Source organism: Panthera tigris, chromosome D4, assembly GCF_018350195.1.
Source record: "Panthera tigris isolate Pti1 chromosome D4, P.tigris_Pti1_mat1.1, whole genome shotgun sequence".
Classification (NCBI taxonomy): domain Eukaryota; kingdom Metazoa; phylum Chordata; class Mammalia; order Carnivora; family Felidae; genus Panthera; species Panthera tigris.
Genome location: NC_056672.1, coordinates 53131598 through 53157387, shown reverse-complemented (window position 1 = coordinate 53157387; position 25790 = coordinate 53131598). Strand labels below are relative to the sequence as shown.

The 25790-nt window shown below is 35.4% G+C and overlaps 1 pseudogene; it reads right to left on the bottom strand.

Annotated features, from left to right (window-relative positions):
- Positions 1 to 9129: 9129 nt before the first annotated feature.
- The window catches only part of LOC102960978, a 117218-nt pseudogene continuing 100557 nt past the window's right edge, over positions 9130 to 25790 (bottom strand).

The following is a 25790-nucleotide window of genomic DNA, read 5'->3' as shown; positions in this document are numbered from 1 at the left end:
GCTCTGAGCTGTCAGCACAGAGCCCGACACGGGACGCGGGGTTCGAACCCACGAGCTGTGAGATCATGACCTGAGCTGAAGTCGGATGCTCAACTGACTGAGCCACCCAGGCGCCCCTGACTTACTTATTTTAACTGCAGGTATTACTTTCTTTGTTCTTAGTAAATTACTTTTGGTCTTCTCTCTTTGTGGTTTTATTATAGTCTTCATGCAATTTAATAACATAATAGCGTGAAAAGTAAATAAAAACATGCATTTGTAGGTGTGAATGTATGTGTATAATTGTATATCTTTTGTTTAAAAAATCTAATCCATTTTCTAATTTTACAAAGCTATTTATATATTTTCTTCTTTATTATACATTTTTAAATAAACCTGTAACTTTAGTTACAAGTAAGTTAATAGCAGGTACTAAAGTAAATTTGGATGAAGAAGAGACCAAAGTTTGAGTGCAGGAAAAAAAAATGGTAAAGAGATTTTAATAATTTGATCCATCTCTAGCTTCACCCCTCCCCAGAGGAAAGAAACACATCACAGTGGGTATGTGATGATAGCACTTCTCTCTCTCTTCTATGACATGAGATTTGGAGCTACATTGTGAGAAGGTGAAAACTGCTCAGATTTTTGCCATCTTCCATGAAAGGTTAACTCTATCATTCTGAGTAATGTTAACAAAATAGCCTCTGTTTTGCTTACTCCCTGCTTTTGGGAAAAGGTCAGCTTTCCTAGAAATAGTATTTCGTATTTAGCACCCAGTTTTCCTTTTTAATGACCCTATTAAAAATATTTCAACTTAATTAGAAAAAAAAGATGGTTGAAGATATAATAGAGATCTAAACTGAAGTTGTGCAGGCACACATATGAATATGGGCTTTATAAATTGATTAATATTTGGAAATAATATAGAGAGTTTAAGTATAATGTATTGAAGTTTGTAATATTATTATGCATAATATTTAATGTACATACTATTAATTTATAAAATAAAGCATTTGAATCATGAATAATAAATAGAAAACAATTCTATCTGCTTACATATTAATCAGGTCATATTTCTTTCTACCTGGCTAAGGAATGTCTTGTTAACAGCTTATGCTTTAGAATGTGCAGAGGCAAAGACATGTTTAGACTTAATTGATATTTTTGGGTATCTGTAGTGCAAGAAAATGCTAGAAAATTACCTCAAAATAGCACGTTGGATAAGGAATTATTGCCATTGGCTAGACCAGACAGCGAACCATTGGCGATGGCCCAAGAATCTGGAAAATGTTCAGATGGAGCCCACTGTTAGCCAGCAAATCCTGTAGGTGGATGGGACTGATTGAAATACATCCAATTTGGTTTGACTCTTGGGTACTGTTTTATTATTTATTTATTTTTATTTTTTATGCATTTATTTATTTTATTTTAGCCAGTGTGTAAATGGGGGAGAAAGGCAGGCGGGGGGGGGGGGAGAGAGAGAGAGAGAGAGAGAGAGAGAGAATGAATGAATGAATGAGAATTTTATGCAGGCTCTATGGTCAGCATGAAGCCCAATGTGGGGATTGACCCCACCATCCTGGATCATGACCTGAGCCTAAATCAAGAGTCATATACTGAACTGACTGAGCCACCCAGACGCCCCACCTGTTCTTGATCAAGACCTCTCCAACAGGTTTCATCATGTGTGATGGTGCCATTACCATACATAAAGTAAACAGATTCCTTTTTCTGTTCACTTAGTTCATCTCAAGGTGTTCCCTACACCTTGGGTATAGTGTCAGAGAGGACACTCTGGTGATGCGTAATGAGTGTCAGAGTAGAGTGACAACTTCAACAGTTTCATTACAACTGCCAAAAAACTCAGGGCAAGGGAAACCATTTTCCACTTATGGTGGGATAGACATGACAGAGGTCCAAGATTCTAGTTTGTTCCATAAGTAACTCTTCCAACAAGGAGGACTCTAGGCTTTGCTGAGAGTGCAGGTGCTGACTCTGTGACCGAAGGCACAATGGACAGCAAGATGACGAATGTCATAGAATGAGGGTATGTAATAGCCTCTGTCTCCAAAAGGGCTCACTATGCAGCTAGTGAATGGTGTTCTAATGGGGTGTAGTGCAGAGCCAAGAAGGGCATCTTTTGCCTATGAAGTCCCTAGTTGGTCCAAAAACCCCAGAACACTTAAGAGGAGACTGCTACAGCCTTTACAAATAAAGAGTGCATGGGGTCATGAATAGGAGTCTGTTGTATTGCAATTTGGGCACTCTTTAGAGTCTTTTGGTGTAGTGGTGGCATTCTAACTGGACCAGTTTAAGAATAGCAGGATGGATGGGTTTAAGAATACTTTGTAAATGAGGAATGTGTTGCCTCCAGGACACAAATTGGCCTGCATAAATTTGGGCTTATCTTAATGTTGTGCGTATTGAAAGGAAGGGTTAATTGTTTCTTGACAGGGTCAGTGATGGAACAGCCCTTGACTGATGAAATAGCACACAGAAATATTACGTTGGCATGGCCTTTTATTTTGTGTGGGGCAATAACTCATTTTTTTAACCTTTTGTGGGTGATTTGTATCTTTATGTACTAAATAAGTATGTAAAATGCATCTTACAAGATTATTCCTTAAAGATTCCAAATCAGTATTATATTTAGGGGCCTTCTCCACAGACATTTGTAGTTTATTGAGTTTATGGATTCGGTGTGAATTAACCCCTTGTCATGTTTATGAGCCATGGTGCTCAGTGAAGCCCAGAACCTTTGTCACTATGTTTTATAGCTATTTAATAGGGTGATAGCATCCTCTGTCCTGTTAGGAGTGGTAGATGTAAAACTTCTATGGCCACTTTTTGGAGTCAATGCCATGAGGGTGCCATGGTTGTTTTACTCCATAATCTAAGGATCAGAGTATATTTTGGTGACAGAATCATAAGCAACAGCAAAAACTTCTGTAGGCTCTTAGTCAACCATTTGATTTTAAGAGTATGGACATCAGCAAACCACATTAACTGTTCTTTCACACATGAGCAGCAACCCAATAGGCTCACATAATGTATAGGATATCATTCTTTTTCTTGAGCACTTTATAGAATAGGGTCTGATGCCTTGAAAATGTTGCAGTCAAACATTAAATAGGTTCAGACACAGAACCAGTGATCATTGGGTAAGAGTCCTTTCCCATGGCTTATGCTAAAATCATCACCTATGACTTACGCTAAAATTGAGGCATAATATTCAGTCCAGTGTGCTTGATAGGCCTATGCCAATACATAATCCCAGAGCTCCTTCAAGGAGGGCCCTGATAGCATATTCCTTTGCTTAAATGCCAATTACTGAAACTTCCAATTTAAGTTGGTTAAATCTATAAAAGAAGGTTGATAGGCTGAGCAAATGCAGCACAAAGCAGCACAAAGTACATGCTTGCAAACAGGTGACAGCAGAGCTAAAAGCACATGGGAACCAATAGCAGCTCAAAGTACAAGCTTGCCAGCATGCCCTTGAGCCACACAGCAGGTCAAAGCAAGAGAACAAAGAACACTGGTGGTAGTCATTGTCTAATACTGTGCCAGCCGCTTTGTGGTTGCCCCATTGAGGGAGGGATCAACTCTCCTCCACCCAAAGTTGGTTCAAGTGCTGATACAGATAATGCTAGACGTGTACCAGGAGAGTATAAAGAGATTTATTATTCACATATTGAGGCTTTCTGGGTAGAAAAGAACAGAAACGCAAGGTGGTGTGGAAATATCTTAGGGCAAGTGGCTTTATTCTCTGTTGTATTTTGGGGCTCTGGTCAGCATAGCATTACTGCATACAGGTTGGGGTTTGTGTGGTTTGAACTTCCCAACTGGCACCAAGGAAGGGAATTTTCAGTCTTTCTTATAGGCTCTCCAAGGCACCACAAAAAAGGAAAAGGACCATGGTGAGGCTTGAAAATGTTTCAGTGAAACATCAAAAAAAAAAAAAAAAGAATCAGATACCATGTTTAATTATCTATTCTTTCTGAGAGCCACCTTTTGGAAACACTTTAATTTTATTTCTAATGTATGCATGGAAATAGTTACAAATTATCAATGACTAGTAGGTTTAATTACATCTACAAAATCCCTTTTGCCATGTAAGATAACATAATCAAGGTGTGGTATGTAATTATATTCCTAGTCCCGATTTTGATTTTGTCATACTGTACATTAAACTGTAGGCAACTATATGTGGCTGCAAAGGGCACATGAGCATAACAAAATGCCAATTCAATCAGAAAAAAATAATTGAGATTCAAATGTATATGAATTCGTAGGAAGTTGTGTCAACATTATCAAACACATCAAAAATTTTAATGTCCAGGGTGACCTTCTCAGTAAGTGTGTTTGTGTGTGTGTGTGATTTAATAGCATTAAAAGACCTGCAGTTGGTGATCTGTGGATTTTTTATAACTATAATCCCTTCATTCTAGGTATTTCCATATAGGTTGTGCCATTGACTAATCTGACACCTTTGTGTTTGACGCTAACCGCCTATGCAGATTTAAATTTTTGTCCTTTAATTTTTGCTTCTTAAAATATGATCTATCAAATATTTCAAGCTAAAAAATTCTGAAAATTCTTTGATATTCTTCCTGTTGATTGACAGTAGGATATGTATCTGCTTCTCTTGATTCTGGACTTCTCTGATTGTAAAATCAATAAAATATGGTAGAAGTGATGCTGTTTCAATTTCTAGACATCTTCTATTTCAGGTATTTAGGTCCACTAACTCTTGGAGCTATTAGTCGCTGTGTAAGAATTCCTACTCTTCTTGGGGGTGCCACGCCCAAGGAAATCTAAGCTAGACACTTGAACAAGGTGTGTGGAGAGATGCTTGGCCAACACTCAACCATTTTTTATCATCCCATTTAAGACCTTAAAATGGCCCAAGTGGCCCTATGGTCTCCTGTCCATATTTCTAATAACAGATTCATGGCCAAAGTCAATGTTTGCTGTTGTTTTAAGCCACCACATGTTGGGTTTGTTTGGTACTGATAACTGTAATTAATAATTAGAACATAATTTAATACTTAAAATTGTTGCTGTGACAAAATCCTAAAACATTGGCTTCAGGTCATTTGTCTTGTTTACCAGTTTTGGACTATTAAGAATAAAACTGTAGCAGACAGGATTCTACAAGTGCCCCCAACCCCAGTTTTTCTACCCTAATCCCAGGGATTATGAGTATGTGAAATATCACAGCCAGGATTATATAAGATTGAAAGGTAAAAGGAATTTTGCAGATGTAATTAAGTTTACTAATCGGTTTGCCCTTGAGTTAACCAAAAGGGCGTTTATCTGGGTGGACCTAACATAATCATATGATCCTTTTGAAGCAGAGATTTCTCCTTCTAATAGCAGAAGGGTAAGAGAAATTTAAAGTACTAGAAGATTTTTGGGCATCTGAATGGCCCAGTAGGTTGAGCCTCTGGCTCTTAATTTCTTCTAAGGTCATGATCTCTGGGTTGTGGGCTTGAGCTCTGTGTTGGGCTCTGTGAAGATGGTTGGGATTCTCTGTCTCTGACCCTCCGCTGCTTGCTTGTGTGTTTCTCTCTCTCTCTCTCTCTTTCTCTCTCTCTCTCTCTCTCTCTCTCTCTCTCTCGATAAATAAATAAAAATTTTCAAAAATAAAAAATAAACTACTACAATGATTTGACAACGCTGTTGGGAGTTGAAAATGGAAAGACCTATCAGCAAAGACCAAGACTAGCTTGTAGGAGCTGAAGGAACTTCCAGACAGCATCCAGCAAAAAAAAAAATTGGAGTCGGTGGGGGGGTGTTTCTGTCTTATACTATACAGAACTCAAACCTATCAATAACCTGAATGAAACTGGAAGTATGCTCTTTACCAGATACTTGTAAAGTAACCTAACCAAGACCTTGATTTCTACCTTGTGAAACACTAAGGAAAGAATTCAGTCATGCCTACGCATACTTCTGACCTATAGAACTATGAGATAATAATTGAAAGGTGTTCTAAGATAATCAGTTTTTGGCAATTTATTCCAGTGAAATAAAATGAGTATAAGCTGCACGTACATTTTGGACATGGCTTTTTTTTTTTTTTTTTTAATAAACATGTTTTCTTTTTGGGTAAATTCCTAGTAGTAGAATTGGTAGGTTATTGGGTAGGACTGTGTTTAACTTCATTAGACAATTTCTGTGAAAATGTTTCCCCAAATAATTGTATCACTTTATATTTCCACTATAAATGTGAAAATAAGATCTTCAATTTTTCCACATACTTGACAAAACTTTCAGTTTTATCTTTTTAGTTTTAGCCATTCTTGGTGTTAGACAACATTACCTTATTCTGATTTAACTTGAATTTCCCCAATGAGTAATAATGTTGAATTTCTTTTCATATTGTCTATATATTCTTTTGTAAATACCTATTGAGAATATTTTTCCAATTTGTAGTTATATGTCTTAAGTTGAGTTATTTGAGTTGTTTATATTTTATACATTCTAGAAAAGAGTTCATGATCAGGAATATCACCAACATGAAGCTTACATTTTTATTTGTTTAATGATAACTTTGAGGAACAAAAGTTTTTATTTTTGTGTGTACCCTCTCTACAAAATTGTGTCCCCTTCTATTTATTGAAGATATTATATAATAAGAATTTATAATAATCATTTTGTAGATGTATTGTCATACCCCTTTTACTTTAAATGGCTTCATATTCTACATGGTCACATTTTTAAATAAAATCATGCTTAGTATATAAGGTGTTAACATTTAATATCTTCAAGTGATCAGTATATTATTTCAATTAGCTATTTTCATACTTCTAATTAAGTGTGACCTTTTAAAAATAGGAAATTGTTACTGAGATAATATTCTTTGATCTCATTAAAGTAAACAGATTGGCTTGCAAAAAATCAATTTCAAGATCTCTGTAACATATAAATAGAGGAATACAGTTAATTTCAGATTTCCTTGTAATCAGCAGCCCTATTTTCATACAGTGTTGAATAATGAAGGTTAAGAAATTTTTAGCTTCACTTTGTTCTTCCCACTATATAACTCACCTCAAACCACAATTGTTACTCATTTATGCCTGTCTCCTCCCCGCAAAAAGTTCTAACGGCCAGTATGAAAGGGAATAAAGATGATCATTCGAGATTCACCTGAGTGAGGTTATCATCTTATATGTCAGATTCATGGGTTATAGATTTAAATTCTAACTATACCTCTTTAAAACATTTCAACTCGCATTGGATAATTAGCATTGTCTTGGACATTTTAGATTGGAGAAGCCAAAGAACGGTGCTGGCCTGAGGTATCCTAACTACTGTACGGTATTTGTAGTTGTTTTCATTGCTGTTAACTTATAGCATTAATTCATTGTAATTGTTCTGTTTCTTTTTTTGTCTTCCTTTCTTTTTCTGTCTTCTCTAGTTTTAATTGAGCAATTTATATGATTCTATTTCCTCCTCTCAATTGGCACATCAATTATACATTTAAATTAGGTTACTTTAGCTTGTCTGAATCTGTGTTCTAGTGGAGCAGTCAGATGTAATTTGTGTGTGTGTGTTTAATCAGCCCATCTGTTTTGCTGCTGTTTTGATAGCATGTCCCATCTTGAGTAACTTCTCTCACCCCTTTAACTATATCCATCCTTTGTCTTTTGATCATAAAGCACATGGATTTTTGTGGTATTTTCGTGTGTGTGTGTCCTTGTTTGTTTTTCTTCACAGTTTGACTATTGCTTCCTTTTCTCTATGTACCAGTGGCCTGTCAAGCTGGAAATTTAGACCGTAAACCCACCTCACTTTCAAATTACCTGTTTGCTTTAGATCTGTGGTGGTAGATACATACATACTTTTGCTGACGCCATATTAGTATCTAAAGTGGAATTATCTGAGCCAGCCCCAGGATCTTAGCCAAGTAGAGCATGTGGCCACTCACTCATGGACAATGGGCAAATACAATGACCATTTTACCCAGGTAAACTTGATAGTCTTGATGGAAGTGATTTTAAAGGATAGAAAGGCAAATGTAAATTAAAGTATGTTTGTAGTTTCTTCTAGCATGTGAACAGGACCATACTAGTGCAAAAACATAAATGCCTTAGGAAATGAGTAAAAAAGAACATCATGAAGAAAACTGTGATGTATTTTGAAAAAAATTATGTGTGTGAGATGTGAAAGTACTAGCTATATGCTATATGTGTATAGTTATATATAAATATAGATAGAGAGAGATTGATTCTATATAGATAGATATATCCTATATAGATACATAGATATAGATATGATGATAGATACATAATATTAGTTACAAAAATTCAAGATATCAATGCATTGCATCAGCATGGCCACACTTCCTCTCATGTTTGCATGAGATCCTAGCCATGGGAATTAGGAGAACAATGAAATAAATAGAATATTTTATGCTTATTTTTTTACCAAATAGAAAAAGAAAAAAAACTTTTGTTATTTAAACCTCAGCTGATCAACAGTTCATTTTTTTTTCTTACTTTGACTTCAGTAGATTTACTGAAGATAATTTACGTGACCTCAATGAATGGGTTAACTGTATCACAGAGATCAAGATAACAGAGTCATATAAAATTGGACATTGACCTTGCCTTGAGAAATGGAAATTCTGGTAACTGTGTAGAACTGATTGTTCTGGAAAAACAAACACTACTGTGGTTCATCCCAAAGTAGAGTGTAAAGTGATAGACCTTGACTGTTGTGAATGAACACATATATGTAATTCCAGAAGACTTTTGTATAGCCAAAAGAGTGTAAATAACATTTTATTATGCTAAGTATTGACAAATAGTATTGACCTAATTCATGTTGATGGGTGTCTGGACATGGTGTTAAAGACTTTACTTCCCATGTGACCCAGCTTCATGGGGTCTTTCTCAGACATCACTGTGGAGAAGTCAATGACCTGTCACAAATAAGAGCCTCCAGAGATACTTAATGAGTGCCCATGGACCAAAGGTGGGCAGAAGAGACACAAATTTATAAGACTGGAGGCTCATTAACTACACTTTTTTAGTCACTTAGACCTGACTTAGCACATCTGAGCTAGCATGAGGAATAGAGGGTTTTTGTTTGTTTGTTTTTGTTTTTTATTTTTTGTTTTTGTTTTTGTTTTAGCTACTTCCATCAATTGTTTTCAATTCTCTTTGATTTTTTCTCCTGGTCTTCTGTTATCTTTTCTGCAGGTCGCTTCTTCAACCCCTTCATTTCCCTGGTTTGTAGTTTGCTTAGGTCTTGCTTTTGCATATGAATCCTTCCATAAGTTGTGCCAAAAGTGTCATGGGAGACATTTGTCTTCTTCTTTGGCTTGAGGGCTTTTGGCATTTTCATAGATAATTTGTAAAGATCATCTGATGCCAGATATGTCCTCCTCAGAACCAGATCCAATGAGGGCCCCGTCTCTTCCAATTCAATCCTTGGTGTTTTACAACCAGACTTCTTCAACAGCAACTTGTAGCCTCGAAAGTAAATCTTCCCATTCAGTGCGGTGAAGTGCAGAACATACTCTAAACCAGCCAGGCGGATATTTGATACTGTGGGGCCTCTGAAGAGATCAATAAGAAGATTTTTTAGCCTTCTGTAGTCTTCTGTTACATCAAAATCATAACCAGCAAATAGTAACATGGGTTTTGTTCTCTCAGAACATTTACTATTCTTGATGTCTTTTAGAGAGACAAACTTCTCAGTACCTAATTCGATCATATCCAGCACATGGTAGTCATACATACGACCTATTACTAGATTATTTGGCTACTTCTTATTATGGGAGCCAAACATAAATAAAGACCAATCTGACTTCTTTTAAAATAATTCCAATGATGTCTGATCCTCACATGGTCTTGTAATGTTTTTCTTTTTATACAGAATGCCATATGGTTTTGTCAATGCATACACATCTCTAAGTACTTGTGTCACCAGTAAATTTGCATTTTCCCCTTTAATCAGCATAGCATTTTTAACATTTTCACTAAGTTTTTGAAGTCTGGCTTCTTTTAATAAGGCCAGTTCCAAGATTATGAAATGTGCATTGCTACATAGATAATCTATGTTAGATTGATGTTTATGGCCCCAATTATAGGCGCTCTTTGCCAGATAACTGTACAGAGTCCTGCTTCTCTGACTTTGCAGTAAATCATGTGACTACCTTTGTTCATGGGAATCATTGTAAATATGATACTGTAAGAAATGTGGAAACTCTTTCACATGTCCATTTGCTGATTTTGAACTTTCTCATCTCTAACAAAAGGTTATTTCCAAAGTAGGCTACTGGAAGAAAATAAATGCGTGGCCCAATTACCTCTGTTTTCCTAAATGATACCCAGCTAAGTACCAGACATGTGAGTGATCCCAAACATGACCAGAAAAGTTACCTGGCCAAACCTAGGTAAATTGTCTACCTGAACTTTATAAGTTAAACAAAGGATATAATTTTAAGCCACTGAGATTGAAGGTTTCTTAAGCAACATTATGTGCAGAATGTAATGTGTGCAGGTTACTTCTCAATTGTAATGTTGACCACTGAGCATGCAGCCTATCTATACATAATTTAAAGTGTGGAACACTGAGAACTGTGGGTATTGTAGTGCTTTATACTACTCCTCCGCTTCTAAGATTTTCCCTAGAAAGTTTTATTTAGATCTCTTCTCTTATGGCATACCCGTCTACTTGAGGTGTAGTCATACCCTTTCATTTGACAGCATTTGATTATGCATGTGTGTGTTGGGGGGAGATAAATGTAATCAATGAAGTTATGGAAAATAGAAAATTAGGACAATAACAAAGATTTCTAGAAACAGTAAATCTTAGATTCAACTATAATCTCACCACCCAAAGAAAATTTATTGTCATTTTGTTGTTCATCCTTGACTATTTTATGAAAAGATGAAGATAGATAAATAGGAAGTTTTACTTTTATTAATGTTTGTTTAAAATGTTTTCTGGGGCACTTAGGTGGCTCAATTGGTTAAGTGTCTGACTTTGGCTCAGGTCATGATCTCACAGTGAGTGGGTTAGAGCCCCGTGTCGGGCTCTGTGCTGACAGCTCAGAGCCTGGAGCCTGCTTCCAATTCTGTATCTCCCTCTCTCTGTGCGTCTCCACCTCTCTCTGTCTCTCTTTGTCTCTCTCTCTCTCTCTCTCTCTCTCAAAAATGATTAAACATTAAAAAAATGTTTTCTAACCCAAGAAACTTGTATATTATTTATGTTTGCTTCATTTATCATGTCTGGATATATAATGCTTTATTTAGGTCATTTATATAATTTAATTAATTTACTTGTATATTTAATTCATATACATGAAAGATAGAAACATGCCTATTATTACCCATGATTGTAGGTCAGAAGAGATTTGCTCCTACTGGAGCTGACTGGGTTGGTCATTGTGTTGGATCTCAGCAGGTGGATTAATTCAGTGGGTTTACTCAAAGCAACCATTTTGACTTCAAGTTGAAATAATTGAAAAGTATTTAGGGTCAGTATAGTAGAGTCAAGAATGGTCCTAAAGTCCAAAACACTTCAAAGACTGAGTCTGAACACTAGAATGCAAAGGGAGTAAAGTTGGGTTAAAATGAAGAGTATTACATTAAAGGCTTCATCAAGATATTTAGTGACTCCTGTATCTTTGCATTGATCAGAATCAGGTCTCAAACATGTGTGTACTCGCAGAGAAAACCCTACCCATATGCTAGAGTTCTTCCTTCTCCCTGTGAAATCTGCACAAAATTCAACTAGGCTGCTTTCCATTTCCATCTTGGTGACTATCCAGTTGACAGATTTAATCTAAAGTTGTGATGACTGATTATAGCATTAACAATCAAATAGGGACTCCAGAATATATTACTTGAACTAAAAGAATTAATGTCTACTTATGGAATTTCCTGGCTATAGAAAACCGATACAAGATAAATCAACCCTAAAATACCTACTGGCGCTTAAGACTAGTTTTTCTACTTGGATGCAGAATATTTTGATTGACATTATAGTCAATTCAGTCACAAAATAGCTGTCAGCTGCTTTATGTTCCTGCTCATTCATGTAACCATTTCCCTGTGGCATTTATAGCAAATAGAATTCTTGAACATTTTGGTCCTTATAATCACTGAGAAGATTGCAATTGGATTTTGGTAATCAGTGGTTAACAAAAACTATTACAAACCATTTAAGATCTACTTCACTTATTGTGTGTGTGTGTGTGTGTGTGTGTGTCTGTGTGAGAATTAAAATCCCCCCTTTCCTTCTGTACTTTCATTTAAAATGGATTGAAAGAGAAGCTAATGGCATATTTCTGATAGTTTACCTCTATTGAGATTACAAATCCAGCTGTCAGTCTGACAGCAAACCTCCTTAGCATGAATGATTCAAGGAATTGCTTGGAACTGTAATAAATTGCAGCAAGAATTTAAAACAGTAGCCTAAAATCTTTGTTTATCTAGATGAGTAGGAACATTTTAAAAGATGAAAATTAACATGCTGAAGTCCGAGGCTAAACATGAGGGGTGAGGATAGCCCATAATATTTTGAGAAAGAACAAGGTCAGCCATGTGAATTAACAAGATAGAGATTTATGATGAAACATTAAACTTGGCAGACTACCTGGAATCTATGATGGTCAAAGGCAGCACTAGTAGGGACTGATTCAAGACTGAAGGTCCTAGTAACTGAATTATAGAATCTAAATCAATTCTGAAAATACCAACGCGTCATACTGTGAAATTACTTTTCTAACGTTATTGGGAGCAAGTTTCTCTCTGCTCTGTTAAAATTTAAACATAGCTTCCAGAGAAAGAAAATGAAGAATATATTTCAAGCTTAATCCCTTACCTAAGACATATTTGGACAATTAAAAGACAACTGAAACTAAATACAAATAATTTACACTATAATATTCTAAAATATTACAGAGTGGTAAAAGACTATTGAACTATACTTGATGATACTCAATTAAAAGTGTTTGCAAATTAGGGGCGCCTGGGTGGCTCAGTCGGTTGAGCATCTGATTTCAGCTCAGGTCATGATCTCACAGTTTGTGGGTTCGAGGCCCACGTGGGGCTCTGTGCTGACAGCTCGGAGCCTGCTTCATTTTGTGTCTCCTTCTCTCTCTGCCCCTCCCCCACTTGTGCTCTGTTTCTGTCTCTCAAAAATAAATACATGTAAAAAAAAATTAAAAATAAATACAAAAAAGTGTTTGCAAATTAGCTAACAATAAATGTATTAAAATTACTGTATACTGGAATACTTAATACAGTACTCAGCAACTTAGAGAATAGGAAAATAAAATTGTTTATAAATGCTTTTTAAGTGTCAAGACACAGAAGGTGGTTGTCATATTCAAGTTACCAGCACCCTACATATCTACTGGAAGATGGGACAAGTGGTTATTATCAAACAGCTTGGATCAGTAAGATGTAACAGGGTGTAGAATTTCACTGAAGCTAAAATTGAGACCCTGAGACTAATTTCTGAACTAGGCCTATTCAGTAATTAAAAAATCTCCCTAACACCATACATACTATATTATTGTGATGGTTGATTTTATGAGACAGCTTGGCTGGGCTAAGGGATGCCCTAATAACTGTTAAAACATTATTTATGGGTGTGTCTATGATGATGTTTCCAGAAGAAATTAGGATCTGAACCTGTAGACTGAGTAAAGAAGAATGTCCCCACCAGAAGGGCAGATATCATCCAGTCTTTTGAGGACCTGAATAGAACGATAGATGTAGGAAGGATGAATTTGCGTTCTCTGTTTGCCCTCTGTTTGAGGGCATCTTTTTCTGCCCTCAGATATTGACACCTCTGGTTCTCAGGCCTTCAGATTCGAACTGGGGTTTATACTATTGGCTTCCCTGGTTTCCAGGCCTTCAGGATTGCACTGTAACTACAACCCTAGCTTCCTATGTCTCCAGCTTGCCGACAGTAGTAAAGTGGGACTTACCCATAATTTCCAATTATCCATAATTTCATTTGCCAACCCCTCAGAATAAATCTTCCAAATGTATATATGAATGTATGTATTTGTTTACCTATTTATAGCTATATTATCTATCTATCTATCTATCTATCTATCTATCTATTTTACTGGTTTTATTCTCTGGAGAACCCTGGCTAATATAATCACTTCTAATTTGTGCATCATATTATGCCCAATCATTAGCCTAAGTGACAATTTCTTCAGCCTCTTGTTTCTAATTTAATTTAGCCTTATAAATGAAAACTTAACCTTATTAGTAATCCCCACCCTAATCCAAAACCAATGGGTTATATCACCTTGGGATTTGCTTTTATGGGACAAACATACTGAAATCTGCCACTTGGTTGTTTGTAATCACATCTTGTTGATTACAAAGCACCCATATCTTCAATATTTAGAGCTTCACAGTTGCTTCACTAAAATCTAAAGCTGCCTTTCAAAGAGAGTGCCACTTCTCTCATCTGTCTTACAAGCTGAAGAATGACATTTCTCAGTTTTCTACCTTCTGAGGTTAAGCAAAGTCTCTACTTAACCCTTGGATCCCAACCCTCTTCCTCCTTATCCCTTACCAGTGTTTATACTAGGAAATATTTATGGTTCTTTTATTGAACTTTGTGAATACTATACACATATCAAAGATACTAACAATTTTTCACGCCTTACTTGCAAAAAATTTCAAATTTTGTTGGATTTTGTTCTGTTTAAAGTAATTGTGATGTTGGGGCGCCTGGGTGGCGCAGTCGGTTAAGCGTCCGACTTAAGCCAGGTCACGATCTCGCGGTCCGTGAGTTCGAGCCCCGCGTCGGGCTCTGGGCTGATGGCTCAGAGCCTGGAGCCTGTTTCCGATTCTGTGTCTCCCTCTCTCTCTGTCCCTCCCCCGTTCATGCTCTGTCTCTCTCTGTCCCAAAAATAAATAAAAAACGTTGAAAAAAAAATTAAAAAAAAAAAAAATAAAGTAATTGTGATGTTTTAAAAATACACATATATTTTAGATGTTTAGGTTACAATGCCTGTTTATTTATATTTTCCATTAATTTTAAGGCTTAAAATCCTTCCCCAGAGATTTTTTTTTCTACTTCTCACTACAGCTATGTAATGACATATGCCACCAATGAATTGTATGCTTCCTTTTACATGGTTTAAGGATTTCACAGCATCAAGCAAATTGACACAGTAAATACTTAATAAAATTCTTTGGTTTAGATTTAATTTGACTTGCTATTAAAGCTAGCTGGAACTTAAAACTAAAACGCTATTGTTTTTATCAGTAGTATATACAGACTTTTCCTATATTAAATTTGGTTCATACTGGCATTATTTAAGTATATAACACTAAAAAAATAAAGCAATATTAAATATGCTTTATAATTTATTAAAGGATTTAATAATAAACATAGCATTGTATAAGAATCACATAATTTTATAATACTTTACATTTTTTAATAAAAGTGATAGGAATAGACCATTTTCCCACCAGCAAAATAAAGAAACAAAAGAATGCTTTAATGTTAGAAAATTATCCAATTCAGAGAAAATTACCTAAGTACTTAGGACGTTGGCTTCAGCTAGAATTTTTTTGACCTTTGGACCAATAAGTATTGGTGAAATTGCCTAAAACATACATAGTAGCACAGTGGAAAAATTAATCATCTTGTGGTTTAAAATTACAATATTTACATATTAAGAATGTAGAACTAAGATACAGAAAACATCCAAAATTGTAATAACCAGGTTAAGAATGAGTTAAGAATTCTAATAACCGAGTTATAAATCATAATATTTGCCAACTTGTCTTATTTTGGCATTTTTTCCTTATAGCACATCCTTGGTTTACTATACATTCAATATTTATTTAAATAAGTTTATGAAATTAAAAAAAGCCTTTTATTTAATACACTGATCTTTTATGATGAAATAATATTTGTCAAAGTGTGATATATATTTATATCTTTACTGGAGGGACTTTGCCTGACTTTCATCAATAATATTTGGTTATTCAATGAACAGAAAAGAAAGAATTGCTTTTTTACTGTGCATTCTAAAAATACTATTTCTCATTTATTTGTAGCCTATGAATATGTTAATAAATATATCAAAACAATATGCAACTGAAACCCTCAAATAGCTCAGCAAATGAAAATAAGATTTCACATGCATTATTTTTGTTTAATTGTCTCAGTAAATTAGTCTCTATGTATTCAAGGATCACCATACATCATCCACAGAGATGATCATTCCAATAACCTAGAATTCCACCTGCTTACAATTATTTTTTTACCACCTTTTTTCATCTTCTAATTTTTACCAATATAATCTAGGCTTTTTCATTATCATTAAACTGCAATTTTTCCATAATCAACTTCAAACATTGTATTTGCAAATACCACTCTCTCCATTTCCAGATCACACTCTCTGGTTTTGCAGCTCTAACACTACCCCAAACCTCTAGGCACATTGACCCCAGGATCCAGCCACTTTTCATGATCTTCCACTCAATCATGCCTTCACTTCTTTCCTTCCTCACTTGGAATTTCATGATCAGTCATCATCATCGTTGGACTTCATACTTACAATAAACCCTTTGTTCCTCAATCACACAACTTTGAGTTCTTAAAAATACAACCTAGTCCGCATAAGTGTAACCGAATGTGACACTTAAACCACATACTCATAACACTGCTGACCGGCCCCACTCTAACTTGATGATTTGTATACCAGAAGTGGGTCCATAATGTATCATCCCATATTTCCTTTGTTTATGTACTCTCCCACTCTCTTGCTAAAGTGTTACATACTTTGTCCTATCTCTCCAAACTTACAATTTCTACTACACTCAGCTATTCTCAGATGTTGAACTTATTTCTTCTTTTACCAGTAAACTAAATGTAATGAGAAGGGAACCTGTCCAGCTTTTACCATCATACCCACCCACATCTTAACCTATCCCTACCTATTTGCTACTATGGAAATATACTCAGTGCCTTTAGCTAGGGACAACCCCTAATCTTATTCAATAAGGCTTACTTATATCCCCTGACAATTGAAGAATAGTGCTTATTCTATTCTTTCCCTTTCATGTACCATTTATTTTCCCTTCTCTAATGAAATATTCCCCAAAGTATATAATTCTATCCCATTAAAACAGAAAAAAGAAAGCCCACTGTCAATCCCTCACCTCTCTAGAGCCACCACCCCTATTCCTTCTCTTCCCTTCTCTGCAAAACTTCTTAAAAGAGATTATATCTGTTACCCAGTTACCCTACTCTTACTCTCTTAAACTCCTTTCAGTGAGTCTTTTGCCTTCAGTGTTCTACTAACAGTGGTCCTGTCAGCTTACCACTGACTTCAGATTGCCAAAGCCAATGACCTGGTCTTAGTCCTCATATCACTTGACCCATCAATAGCATTTGATAGGGCCAACCACTGTTTTATCCCTTGGCATGCATGCTTCTGGGTGCTTCTGGGTCAAGACTTTATTCAATTTTCAGCTAACTTTCTAGTTTCTTATGTCTTCTTTACTTTTGAATGTTGGAATGTTCCAGAACTCAGTCTTCTGAACTGTTGTTTTATGGCTGTGCCAAAATGAATCTCAAATCTATATATTCACTTATATCCACCTTAGATTCATAAATTCAACTGTCCAACATTTTCTTTGCATATTTAATAATAAAACTTGTTATTTCTTTTATTTTTTTTTAATTTTTTTTAACGTTTATTCATTTTTGAGACAGAGAGAGACAGAGCATGAACGGGGGAGGGGCAGAGAGAGAGGGAGACACAGAATCGGAAGCAGGCTCCATGCTCTGAGCCATCAGCCCAGAGCCCGATGCGGGGCTCGAACTCACGGACCGCTAGATCGTGACCTGAGCTGAAGACGGACACTTAACCGACTGACTCACCCAGGCGCCCCAAAACTTAACTTGTTAAAAATAAGCTCCAGATATTGTCTTCCAAGCCTACTTCTTACATAGTCTTCATCATTATGATAATGTAACATTATTTTTTTAGTTGCTCAGGCCAAAGACCTGGAGTCAACCTTGAAACCTCCTTTTTGAAATAGTTCACATTTGATCCTTGAGTGAATCGTGTTTTTTCGACCTTCAGATTACATTCAGAATCTGACCACTCTCCACTAACAGACTACTAGCTGAAGCAAGCTATCATCAACTTTTGACTATTTCATTGTTATAGCTTATTACCCTATATAGTTTTATTTTAGTTCTCTATTAGTCCATGCTTAAAATTGCCATCAGAAAGATATGTTAAATTTTAATCACTTAAGTATAATGGTTAGGGGAAATGTCGTTTGTATAATTCAGAGTCCAATTAAGAGACAGAAACCATGGGGCGCCTGGGTAGCTCAGTTGGTTGAGCTTCCGACTCCGGCTCAGGTCATGATCTCACAGTCTATGAGTTCAATCCCCGCGTTGGGCTCTGTGCTGACAGCTCAGAGCCTGGAGCCTGCTTCAGATTTTGTGTCTCCCTCTCTGACCCTCCCCCGTTCATGCTCTGTCTCTCTCTGTCTCAGAAATAAATAAACATTAAAAAAAATTTAAAAAAGAAACCACAGAGTAATTTAAACATAAGGAAGTTTAATATAAAGAAATATTATCTAGTCAAAAAGAGTAACGAAGGATTGGTAAATAACAAGTACAGATCATTCTGTAAAGCAACAGCAGATATAGAGAGCAGCCACTACCTCTAGATCTGAGTTACATCACTTGATGAAGATTGGCCCCAACCACTGAGCAGAGATCTAGACCTTGTTGGACAGGAAAACATGGTTCACCAGACAGTGGGGAATTGCTGAGGTTAAAATATAAGTGAGGGGAAGATAAAGTAACAGTAAATCTCAAATTTCTCAAAATTGCCATGGAAGATAGTGGTTAATTGTGCAGACCTCTGTTGTGATACTCCATGTCTTATGATGATGAGCTAATGTCGAGGCAACTGTGTAGCACTGTTTGATAATGTCACCTTGAGGTTCTTTGTTGTTTATTAAATTGGCCATTAATTTTAATAATATTTTTTATGAATTAGTTCAATTGATTAAAAAATGTAAATTATCGAGGTATTTTTTCAAAGACTGTCTAAACGTTGCCTGCTATTTTTGTTGGTCTTCATGAGTTTGTGATCATTTGTTTATTCCTCGGGAAAAAAATCAACAAGCAAATCATGTAATTAGCAAAAATCTAAGGAGAAGGGGAAAAAAGCATTAATTGGATACAAATAAATATCAGTGTATCCTTATGTGGAAAATGTATGCAATTGCATATGTGTATGTGTAGATACATATAAAAATATATCTATATAAAAGATATATATATGTGTAGACATGTTTATATAGAAGCTTACTTTTATAATAGTGATACTTTTTAAAATACACAGATTTTTAAAATAATTTAAACCCAAGTTAGTTAGCATGTAGTGCAGTAATGATTTCGGGAGTAGAATCCAGTGATTCATCCCTGATGTATAACACCCAGTGCTCAACCCAACAAGTGTCCTCCCTAATGCCCTTTGCCTATTTAGCCCACCCCCCACCCACAACCCCTCCAGCAACCTGCAGTTCTCTATATTTGACTCTCTTATGTTTTGTCCCCCTTCCTGTTTTTATATTAGTTTTGCTTCCCTTCCCTTATGTTCATCTGTTTTGTATCTTAAATTCCACATATGAGGGAAGTCCTATGATATTTGTCTTTCTCTAATTTCACTTAGCATAATATACTCTAGTTCCATCCACATTGTTGGCAATGGTAAGATTGCATTCTTTTTGATTGCTGAGTAATACTCTATTGTGTGTGTGTATGTATTTATATATATTTATATATATGACACATCTTCTTTATCCATTCATCTGTCGTTGGACATTTGGGCTGTTTCCATACTTTGGCTATTGTTGATAGCGCTATTATAAACATTGGGGGGGGCATATGCCCCTTTGAAGTAGCATACCTGTATCCTTTGGATAAATACCTAATAGTGCAATTGTTGGGTCATAGGGTAGTTCTACTTTTAATTTTTTGAGGAACCTCCATACTGTTTTCCAGAGTGGCCACACCAGTTTGCATTCCCACCAGCAGTGCAAAAGGGTTCCTCTTTCTCTGCATCCGTGCCAACATCTGTCCTTGCCCAATTTGTTAATGTTAGCCATTTTGACAAGTGTGAGGGGATATCTAATTGTGGTTTTGATTTATATTTCCCTGGTGAGTGATGTTGAACATCATTTCATGTGTCTGTTAGCCATCTGGATGTCTTCTTTGGAAAAGTGTCTATTCATGTCTTTTGCCCATTTTTTCACTGGATTCTTTGTTTGTTGGGTGTTAAGTTTGGTAAGTTCTTTATAGATTTGGGATACTGACCCTTTATCTGATAAGTCGTTTGCAAATATCTTCTCCCATTCCGTCGGTTGCCTTTTAGTTTTGTTGATTGTTTCCCTCACCATGCAGAAGTTTTTTATCTTGATGATGTCCCAAAGGTTCATTTTTGTTTTTGTTTCCCTTGCCTCTGGAGACATGTTGAGTAAGAAGTTGCTGCAGCTGAGGTCAAAGAGGTTTCTGCCTGCTTTCTCCTCTAAGATTTTGATGGCTTCCTGTCTTATATTTAGGTCTTTCATCCATTTTGAATTTATTTTCATGTATGGTGTAAGAAAGTGGTTCAGGTTCATTCTTTTTTTTTTCTTTTTTTTTAAACGTTTATTTATTTTTGAGACAGAGAGAGACAGAGCATGAACAGGGGAGGGGCAAAGAGAGAGGGAGACACAGAATCCGAAACAGGCTCCAGGCTCCGACCTGTCAGCACAGAGCCCGATGCGGGTCTCGAACTCACGGACCATGAGATCATGACCTGAGCCGAAGTCGGACTCCCAACCGACCAAGCCACCCAGGCGCCCCAGGTTCAGGTTCATTCTTCTGCATGTCACTGTCCAGTTTTCCCAACACCATTTGCTGAAGAGAAAAATTACACAGAATTTTTTAAAATCTAGTAATCTAAGTCCAAAGTAACAATTTAGCAAATATTTACATCTTAACTTTTACACTCAGTTCCAACCAACAAAAATGTGATGTATAAATACATAATACAAAAAAGGAAATTAGCACACAAAATTTGGCATCTGAGTATAGTAATAGACTCAGTCACATAGTGGTTTGATTCAATTTAGTTCTATGGTTGAAAAAGAATAAAAAATGTGTTTCCTGTAAAACTATTTACAAAATAATTGTAATAAACAAGTATCCAGGTTGAAATGCCAAACCCAGTTTTTATTTATATTTCATTTTTTCCAAATCATTTTTAAGCTGTGAATATAGTCATTTAGGGATAAAGATAACTGAAGCTATCAACTATGAAAATAAACCATCCCTAGATAATCAAGTTTGTGTACTCTTAAGGTGATGGTCAACATGATAGCTAATACTTAAAATAGAAATATAAATTCATACATATGATATACCTTATTTACATTATATATAATATTGTAATATATCTTGATAAAGTTTCTGTCAGTATCTTAAGTGTCTATGCATATTTATGTAACTTAGATTTAAAGTCATAATATATTTCTCAGAATGACCAAGATATACAAAATTTTTAAACATGGAATACCTATTGAAGCAAAAGCCTAAAACCTAGTCCAAAAACAATTATGTTTATACAAGATTATTAAATTTAATAAGTATCAAAAGCAAGGAGTGCTACTCCAAAAATGTAACAAGTTAAAAAGTACATTTTAAAATATTTTAATGTGGAATTTTAAAAATATGGGAAATAAAAGATACATTTTAAAGCTTTGTATATTATGGATTCTTATTCCCCCCAAATTCATGCTAAACCCTTGCATTTTCCTCCAGTTTTGCTTATAATTTCTACAATTGCCCCAGTTCTCACCAAATTTTTCCCAATACATAAAGACTATTCAGTGTTATCTTTCAAAGGAGAGGTGAAGGAGCACAGTTGAAATCCCAAATCCTCAGTTTTCTAGCTCTTGCTTTAGGGAAATCCCTTTATCTTTTGAAATTTATTTTGCTTAGCCATGAAAAGAGTAGAGATAATAATACATCCTTTGTAGAATTTTATAAAGGCAGTGTACATAAGGCACTTGTGCATGACAAGCAGTCAGTGGGGCCACGTGTTAATTTAAAATTATCTTTGTGGGGCATCTGGGTGGCTCAGTCGGTTAAGTGTCCGACTTTGGCTCAAGTCATGATCTCACAATTTGTGAGTTCGAGCCCCGTGTCCTGCTCTGTGCTGCTGGCTCAGAGCCTGGAGCCTGCTTTTGATTCTGTGTCTTCCTTCTCTCTATGCCCCTCTCCCGCTCACACTCTGTCTCTCTCTGTCTCAAAAATAAAGAAGCATTAAAAAAATTAAAATTATTTTTTGTATGTTACATTTACACACATGTAGAATACATTTTATTTTAGAAGTCCATTGCAACAGCTTACAGTTTTTCTTGTTCAGAATTCTGGACTAATGAAAGATACTTGTAGAGTCTATCTCATTAAAAACAAGGCAAGAAAGAGTGGAATCAAGATATTACATAAAATTTCTAGTTGTTCTTCAGTCAATAAGCTAAATAATCCAAAATGGTACTGTAGTGCCTGTTAAAAACAAGCAGTAGACCTAATCTATACTAGTGACTATGTGGCAACAGAATATGAGGAGTTATACCCAGGAGTTTGCTATCCCAGACAATGTATGCCTACTTTTGCAATTTGCAGCAAATGCTCTTGTGACATGCAATTTGTTTATATCGATACGATGATAGCATTAGCCAGGTAAAACAATAAAGTTTAGACATTTCATACTTGTAACTGCAATTTATACACAAAGTAAAATACACATGCCATCAATAGCTGATACTTACAGAGTGCCTAATATGTACCAAAACTTGTTCTAAATTCACCTGAATGCACGGTATACTTTTCACTATAACTCCCTGAGCTATTCATATTACCTTGCCTATTTTCTAAGTAAGGAAATTAAGTCAAAGAGTTTAAGAGAAGGGTCACAGTTCCCATAGCTAACAAGTGGCACATACATTCTTATACCAGAGGCTGTGCTCTTGACCGTATACATCATTGCTTCTCACACAAGCAAAATGCCAACTCATCATGAAGATCATATAGTTTCCCTCCAACTCCCACTCCTTTCCTTTCTCTTAAAGAACAACATATTGTTGGGGCGCCTAGGTGGCTCAGTTGGTTAAGCGTCCAACTTCGGCTCTGGTCATCATCTCGCGGTCTGTGGGTTCGAGCCCCACGTCGGGCTCTGTGCTGACAGCTCAGAGCCTGGAGCCTGTTTCAGATTCTATGCCTCCCTCTTCCTCTGACCCTCCCCTGTTCATGCTCTCTCTCTGTCTCAAAAATAAATAAGTGTTAAAAAACAAATTAAAAAAAAAAAAACCCAACATATTGTTTAATCCCTCAGGTTTCAATTAATGTGTGCTAGATTGACATTCAAATACTTTCATTCAATTCCATTTTAAATGAAAACACAGACATAGCTATGAAATTAAGTAGAATCATTAATGAATATATTTGAAAAGCAATTTAATAGCCCTGATATTTATCTAGAAACTGTCGATGATAATGTCCTTCATTCTCTGTGTCTTATATTGAGAGCAAAACGTGATAAACAGAAAAATAGAATGAAGGTTTTAATGCAAACACTTAAAATACAAATGTACAAGTTTGCAATGACCCTTATACGTTTCATGTTTCTATCTCCCCAACTACTATACCTCAAAGCCTTTTTAGTAATATTTATTTTATATAGATAATAGGTATAATGTAAATGATGTATTATATATCCTATCATATTTAAATTGGAGGCAAGTTACTGTAGCATATAGAATATGGTTTTAATGTCCTAAGTAATGAGTTAAAATATTGACTGGCAATTGTTAGCAGTGTGACCTTGAATGGGTCTCAATTTGTCTGAGCCTAGGTTTTCTAAGCAGTAAATTCAGATAATACATGTTAAATGTCATGAAATTTTTTGAATATAATGTATAGGAAAGTGCTTTGTAAATGTTAAAGTAAGTGAATATTTGTTACCATGCTATCATTATAACCATTCCCTGAAGCCCACATTGAGGACCATCTAACCAGTGAAACTAATTCCATAGTACGTGCTCTCTTATTTCTGAAATCACCTTGAATTATGAGCTATAGAACTCTATCTTTTAGTATGTTATACTATATTATATACTCTAAATAGGTTGTCTTTATTGTAATCATAAAAATAAGAGGAATATGTGGCAGAGAATAATATTAATAATTGCTATTTGCAAAACACCTTTTAAAAACTGAATTTTTAAAAAAGTGATACGCAAGTTGTAATCTCAAGATTTAATTCCTTGAACTCAGAAGTTTATGGAGATAGTAGTAAGATATACACTATCTCACCTTGATGTTGTAAAACATGAAATATTAATTTCTGAGTAAGAGCTAATAAGTATACGAATTCTGACAATTTTTCGGAAAACCAAATTATATATTGGTTTTATATAATATATATTGGTTTATATATTAAAAAAATCAAATTATATATTGGTTTATATCATATAATATTCCTGTTGGCATGTTCACTACCAATATGCACGTTAAATCTCAACCATAAGCTGAAATATAAATTGTCTATCCAATTGCTTCAGAAGACTTAAATTATACTTTTGATATTAAGTATTTCTTTTTTGATTGTAGTAAGTGATAAAAAAATAAGGCTTAACTAGGAAAACCAGTGTTAGGCAGGATCCACAGCCCTAGAGACAATGATGGAGCACTAGTGATAGAAATCTGTTCTGTAGGGATGCTCATTTGACAAGTCTGCAGAAGAAATTATTGCTTCAATATTTATATCTCTATTTCTCTGTGTCTAATTTAATGACTCATTTAACATGCTTGTAATTCCTGAGATAATATTAGAAATCTGCTTCATAATTATGCCTCGGTTCTTACATGGTATTTAAATTCTAGGCCATTATATACTGATCTACTGAGGTTATAATTTGAAACTTAACTCTTTATTGACTAAAATTAGCTAATGCTGAATGTGTATTTGTCAGATTTAAAATATATACTAAAATATTTTCATGGGGTCAGGGTAGAAAATTGCTAGAAATGATCTCTATGTTATATAAATGAAGTGGTGATAAAAATATCAATAAACTTTGGAAACACAGGATGGCCTTTGAAATCAAGTCTTTGTATAGAACACATTTTATTATGTAACTACATTTTAGGATGCTCTTCAGATGCATACATGTCTTGTTGGCCTAAAGCATCTGAAATGGCTTATGCCTTTGACCCAGAAGCCACTTAAAAAGTCGTTTGGGTTGTAATGATATCATCCACACATTTTATCCTTCCTTTTGAAGGCAAGAATCAATTAAAGCCTCCCCGTTGCTCTAAGAATTACTAGGTTGGGCAGCAGTGTTACTTATGTGAAAGAAAAAAAATGCCAAGAAAAAAAGAAAAACAGTATTTCATGTCATCCAGTATTGCTACAGAATATTTTTTAAATTATAATTGTGTTACCTACAGAATGCTTTTTAAAATTCTGGTTTTACTCAAAATGGATGTTCGCATCCTTTTTCAGAAGATCAAATTCACACGGTCCTCCAGGTGCTGCCTTAGAAGTTAAAAATGTTTACTCCACAAGGACGGCTTTAGAGTGCTCCTTAAACACCCAGCTCCAATAGTATTCAACAATAATTCATTTACATAAATCTACATTGAAATTATTAGCACAGCCACTTCCATATGCCCGCACATATTTCTGTCTGTTTCATGAGAAAATAAAAATCTGAATTGAGCTA